We start from the raw sequence: 6,000 nt of genomic DNA on the forward strand, positions 1-6,000 counted from the left end.
TAGCACAGGCACAATTTGTGGGATCTGTAAGGAGAGGCCTCTTGTTCAAGCAATGTTGAACAGCTGTGAAGCTGGGTGAGCACCCAGGGCTGCCCAGGGCTGTCCTGCAGAGCAAGGTCCCTGCACCCCAGGGCTGTGCTGGGGCAGGGACTCTGCCACCTGCCAGGGTCAGTGCTCAGCCTGCCCAGGGAGATCCCCACGGTGCTGTGGGAGGAAGGAGTGACCCCTATGAGGGCAGGAAGGGAGCTTGTGCTGTGGAGAGGGAGTTGTGTGATTCAGGGCTGCTCACAGCTCTAGATCACCCCCAGGACTTTTTCCAAGTAGATGCCTCAAGGAGAAGATCAATGCAAGGATTACCAGAAAGATAAGAAGCTTTTCTGGGCCTGTCTTTTCAGTTTCCTATCCCAAGGGTTCGGAGGTGCAGAAAAGGATAAAATGAAAATGAGCCCTCATGCTTAAAAAAGTCACTGAGACTCCTGAACTGCAACTTTGAGTGATGAGTACATCTCCCAGGAGGCTCACAACATCCCTTCACCACTCCTCTGGCTGTGGGCAGCACCTGCATCACCTTTGCTGGACCCCTCAGCTTTAGTCTGATTTGTCTTGTTTTCCAGGCTGCAAACAGGAAGATGCCCCCAGGCAGTGCCCTGCAACAGGCAGGGGATCTGTAGAGCCAGGGTGAGGGCACAGAGGGTGGGATGGAGTATGTGAGCACTGACAGGGAAAAGACATGACACATGGCAACACCTCCCAGGGGGAGAATCTCCAGGCAGCAGGGAAATGATCAGAAATGAGAGGAAACTAAACCCGGAATTGTTATAGGAGGCAAAACACAGAAAACTCCCTGTGATCCCCCGCAGTGCCGATCCCTCCTCTGAGCAGCCCCCTCACCTCCTCTCCCACCCAGCAAAGCCTCTGCCCTCAGGGCCGGGGGCTCCAAGGCATGAACCAGCTCCTGTGCAGCCAGAGCTCCAGTTCCCTCTGCAGAGCACAGGGGCTGAGAGCAGCTGCCCGGCAATGCTGGTGTGTGGGAGGTGGCTGCACAGCTGGGGAAGGGTGACGCTGTCTGAGTGCCCGGCTGCCCCTGCCCTGGCCTCTCTCACACCCACCCTCACTGCATTTTCCTTCTTGCTCCACTGCTCTGGGTCGCTGCTGTTGTGATCCGGTTCTTGCTGTCAGGCTCTCTGGGGATGGGAGTTTCAGCTGCAGTCACAGCCTGATCTTGTGGGTCCTTTCCTGCAGCTGTGTCCATGGGAACACGTGTCCCAGCTTTCCTCTGCCCTGTGGGGTGTGGGCAATGCAGTCTGTGGGGCTGGGGAATGAGCCATGTGTGTTCTGGAGTAAATGTGGGGTACTGAGACCTTGGGAAAGGGTTAGTCATGTTGTGGCCTGAGGTGCATCCTTCTGCTCTCAGCAGTGCCTGGTGGCTTTTCAGGGTAACATGGCAGTGTGATCAGCCTCCATCTCAGAAAGGTGCCAGCCCAGGGCAGTTGGGAGCAAGACAGAGGGACAGAGCAGCTGCCCTCACTCTGCACTGACCCACAGGCATTCTCCTGCCTTGCAGGACTCGCTCTGTTCTCCCTGAGTGCAGCAGAAATTCTGAAGGTTTCTGACACCCAAGAACACTCTCCAGGGGAATTTCAGGATTGGACTAGATGATCTTTCGACGTCTGTTCCAATCTCTAACACTCTGTGACTCAGTGAAGCTGTAAAAACCCAAACATTTCAAAATTCATTTTACTGTCCTGTTTCATTCTCGGTGATAGTGCAGATACTGACAGGCACTTCTTCACCAGCAGCAGTTTCAGATGACAACTTTGAACCCCAGGACTGGCCCCTGCCCCCGTTGCCATGACCCCTGCTGCAGAGCAGGGCTGACTCCTGGGCAGCCAGCGGGCACAGGCCCTGCTCCTCACGGCACCTCCAGCCAGCACCACCCAGGGCTCAGCCACGGAGCTGAAGGAAGGTCTGGAAAAGGACAAGGGGTGTGGAGCAGGGGAGGGTGTGTGAGAAATGGCTTTGATTTTGCTCAGAGAAGTCTCCCCTAACGTGTTGCTTTCATTACCTCCTCTGACAGTGTCCATGCCCAGAGCCAGCAAATGTCCAACAGCAGCTCCATCACCCAGTTCCTCCTCCTGGAATTCACAGACAGATGGGAGCTGCAGCTCTTGCACTTCTGGCTCTTCCTGGGCATCTACCTGGCTGCCCTCCTGGGCAACAGCCTCATCATCACCACCATAGCCTGTGACCAGCACCTGCACACCCCCATGTACTTCTTCCTGCTCAACCTCTCCCTCCTTGACCTCGGCTCTATCTCCACCACTGTCCCCAAATCCATGGCCAATTCCCTCTGGGACAACAGGGCCATTTCATATACAGCATGTGCTGCCCAGCTCTTTTTTTTTTCTTTTCTGTGCTACAGCAGAATATTTTATTCTCATGGTCATGTCCTATGACCGCTACGTTGCCATCTGCAAACCCCTGCACTACGGGACCCTCCTGGGCAGCAGAGCTTGTGTCCACATGGCAGCAGCTGCCTGGGCCAGTGGGTTTCTCTATTCTTTGCTGAACACGGCCAATACATTTTCAGTACCCCTCTGCAAGGGCAATGCCCTCGACCAGTTCTTCTGTGAAATCCCCCAGATCCTCAAGCTCTCCTGCTCAGACACCTACCTCTGGGAACTTGGGCTTATTATCTTTAGTGCCTGTTTGATTTCTGTGTGTTTCATTTTCATTGTGCTGTCCTATGTGCAGATCTTCAGGGCCGTGCTGAGGATCCCCTCTCAGCAGGGACGGCACAAAGCCTTTTCCACGTGCCTCCCTCACCTGGCTGTGGTCTCCCTGTTTGTCAGCACTGCCATATTTGCCCACCTGAAGCCCCCCTCCATCTCCTCCCCATCCCTGGATCTGGTGGTGTCTGTTCTGTACTCTTTGGTGCCTCCAGCAGTGAACCCCCTCATCTACAGCATGAGGAACCAGGAGCTCAAGGATTCCCTGTGGAAACTAATGGTGGGATGCTTTTCAAAATAATAAACTACCCGTCATCTTCTCTTTAACAGATAACAATTTTAATGTAACTCATTACAGGCTCAGACTTGTGTGTCTGTGTGTTGGTGGTGTTTATTTCTTAATCAGTCATGGTATTTTTGTCATCCCCTTTCTAATTTATTCTCTGCTTTTCCTTTTCAACCCACTGGCTGTGTAGATATGCAGCCATGCTCTCAGTGTATTTAAACGAAATGAAGGGCTCTGCATGTATTTATTTCACTGAGATTCTTCCTCCAAGACCTTTTTTGAGCTGCAGGGACAGTTCCTGTGCATGGGTGGAGGGGAAAAGAGTCCAGCCTGGCAGCACTGCCAGGGAGCACCAGCGCTTGGCCTTCCAGAGCTGTTCTCGTTCCACTCCCACACTCTCCTTCTCATCCCTTGTGTTGGTGGGAGGCCTGAGTGCTCTGGCAGCCTGGTCACCGTCCTGCTGTGTGTGAGTCCTGTGAGCGCAGGCAGGGACAGGCAATGGGCACTTGTGTGACAGAGCTGGCCTCAGAGCAGCCTTTCCAGATGACAAGTTGATCTTCTCAGGGCAGGGCCTGAAGGTTTATGTCTTCTTCCAAATTTTTTCTCAAGAACATTCCCATTACAGTGACTGACAGATTGAAAAAGCTAAAAACTGTAGGCCTGCAGGTTTGGGGCATTCAGCAGAGTCCTCTACAGCCAGGCCTCCTGCCAGAGACCTGCAGGACCAGCAGAGCAGGGTCTGGGCTCTGCCCCTGTGCATGGGACACCCCACGGTAGCTGCCCCAGGGCATCGTCATGGGCTGGCCCCTCACAACCATCATTTCCAGCCCCGGACTGTCACATTAGCTTGGAGAATTTGTTCCTGAATGAGCAGGTAAGCAGTCCATGTTTGCATTGTACAGAGGAGATGAGAGCATGCACATCATGTACGTGAGCAGAAATGCCATCAGCTATTCCATGGCATTCCTTGAAGGCTTGTGAGACAGACAGTGTCTCAAGGTCACCTCATGTTGGGAATAACAGCCCATGGGAAACCACCTGAATGCAGCACCGGGATGTGCTTCCTTGAACTGAGGTCCCCATGTCCATTCCTCATGATGTGGGACATCTCAGATGAGTGCAGAGCAGGGGACACACCACAGGGCTGAGGTGTCTTCTGTCCCTTGGGAGTGGCAACAGGAGGCCAGAGAGACACTGTGACTCCTGCCTCCGTGTGTGAAAGGGACAGACTCTGTCTATGAGCATCCCTGGGTGCATAAGGAGTCCATGAGGCCAGCTCAGATGTGGACACCTGACAGAACCCTGACATTTGTGCGTGTGACTCCAGGAACAAACCCCACTGGCCCAGTGTGACTCATCTCAGCTGCCTTGGACAGGCAAATTGCAAGTGCTGCTGTCTGCTACGTCACCCTTGACCATGATGCGGGATTGTGCTCTCATGAGAACAGTAAAATCAGAAGTTCTGGGATCCTTGGAAGAGGCAAACCTCAAACCCATCTTCGTGAAGGGCAGTAACAAGAACTGGGAGAATTACAGGCTGGCCAGCCTACCTCCATCCCTGGGAAAGGGATGGGGCACGTCCTCCTGCAGCCATTTCTAGGAATGTGAAGGACAAGGAAGGGATTGCTGAACCCAGATGCACAGGGGAAAGAAAGGCATGTTGTGTACAGGGAGTTTGCAAGACGTCAGACATGGTCTCCTTCTGGCCAGAGTGGTGCTGACTGGGCTGAAGAAGTGGATGCTGGGTGGGTAGTTGGCTAAACCATCAAACCCAAATATCATCAGTGAGTCAAAGTCCTCTGTGCAGCCATTTACTAGTGTCACCTGGGAAGGTACCTCTTCCAAAGTGCCCACAGGCTCTACCCAGGAAGAGGCCTTGGAGAAAGGTTGTCATGTCCATCCCACCTGAGTACATGATGGGACAGCAGCAGGAACATGGTTGTGTCTATCAGAGAAGCTGAAACGCCAGCATCAGTCTTGGATTTAGGAGCTCATGGTGAGGTTCCTTCTCTCTGGGCAGCTGAAAGACCACAAGAAGCCTAACAGGCAGGACTCCCTGCTTGAAGGGTAAGTTCTGGAATGATTGAGCTTTCCTTGGTAATGGGAAGGAGCAGGAGAGAGAAAAAAGTCACAAAGTGCAACTTGGAAGGTAGAGACTGGATAGCAGGAGGAAGAAATGTCACTGGAAGGGCAGTGCCGTGGTGCAAGAGGTCACCCAGAGGGAGCTGGATCAGCCCATGGTTTGTGTTCCAAAGAACAGCCAGTGAGGGTGCAGACACATCAGTGAAGGGACAGAAATGGTGGGGTGAGAGCAGGTGGGGAAGGGAGATGGGTGTCTGCAGCCTGCAGGGAAAGTGGGGCAGGGGTAGGACTGTGCAAAACAGACTGTGGTGGAGATGGCAAAGGGCGCTGGCAAGGCTGGAAGGCACCAAGAGAACTCAGGTGTCTGTCCCTTTGGCCATGGCAATTGTCTCTGCCACTGAGGCCTAGGAGAAGACATGTTATCCCCATGGCACTGGGGCCTCGTTGCCTCCTTGCAGCCCCATGGGGAAGCTGGAGGTTGTTGTACCAGTGTTGTCCTTCCCTCGGCCTTGCACACCCACATCCCACGGTCCCAGGAAGAGCCCTGAGCCGTGTGTGAGGGACAGGATCCCCCTCCCCATTGCCTGGAGGTCATGGCTTCTCCTTTCTGCTTCAGAAAGCAAACCAAGGGGTTTCTCAGCATCAGAGCCACCTGCACAGGGCCTTGGCCTACCTGTCCTTACAGCCTCCAGTGGGGCCCATTAATGCTTCAAGGAACGTTGGGGTTTGCTTTTGCCTTTGGCTCCTTGAGAGCTTTGTTGAGTCTCTTCTTAGTAACTGAGCTTCATGGACTCAGCCTCATATACTCCATGGGCTCACTAAAATTCTTCAAGCCCTCACAAGCTGTGTCTCTTCCATCATTTTCTTCAAGTATTGAAGAATTATAGAGCTCATTAGAGAGGT

Source organism: Caloenas nicobarica, chromosome 30 (genome assembly GCF_036013445.1).
Source record: "Caloenas nicobarica isolate bCalNic1 chromosome 30, bCalNic1.hap1, whole genome shotgun sequence".
NCBI lineage: Eukaryota > Metazoa > Chordata > Aves > Columbiformes > Columbidae > Caloenas > Caloenas nicobarica.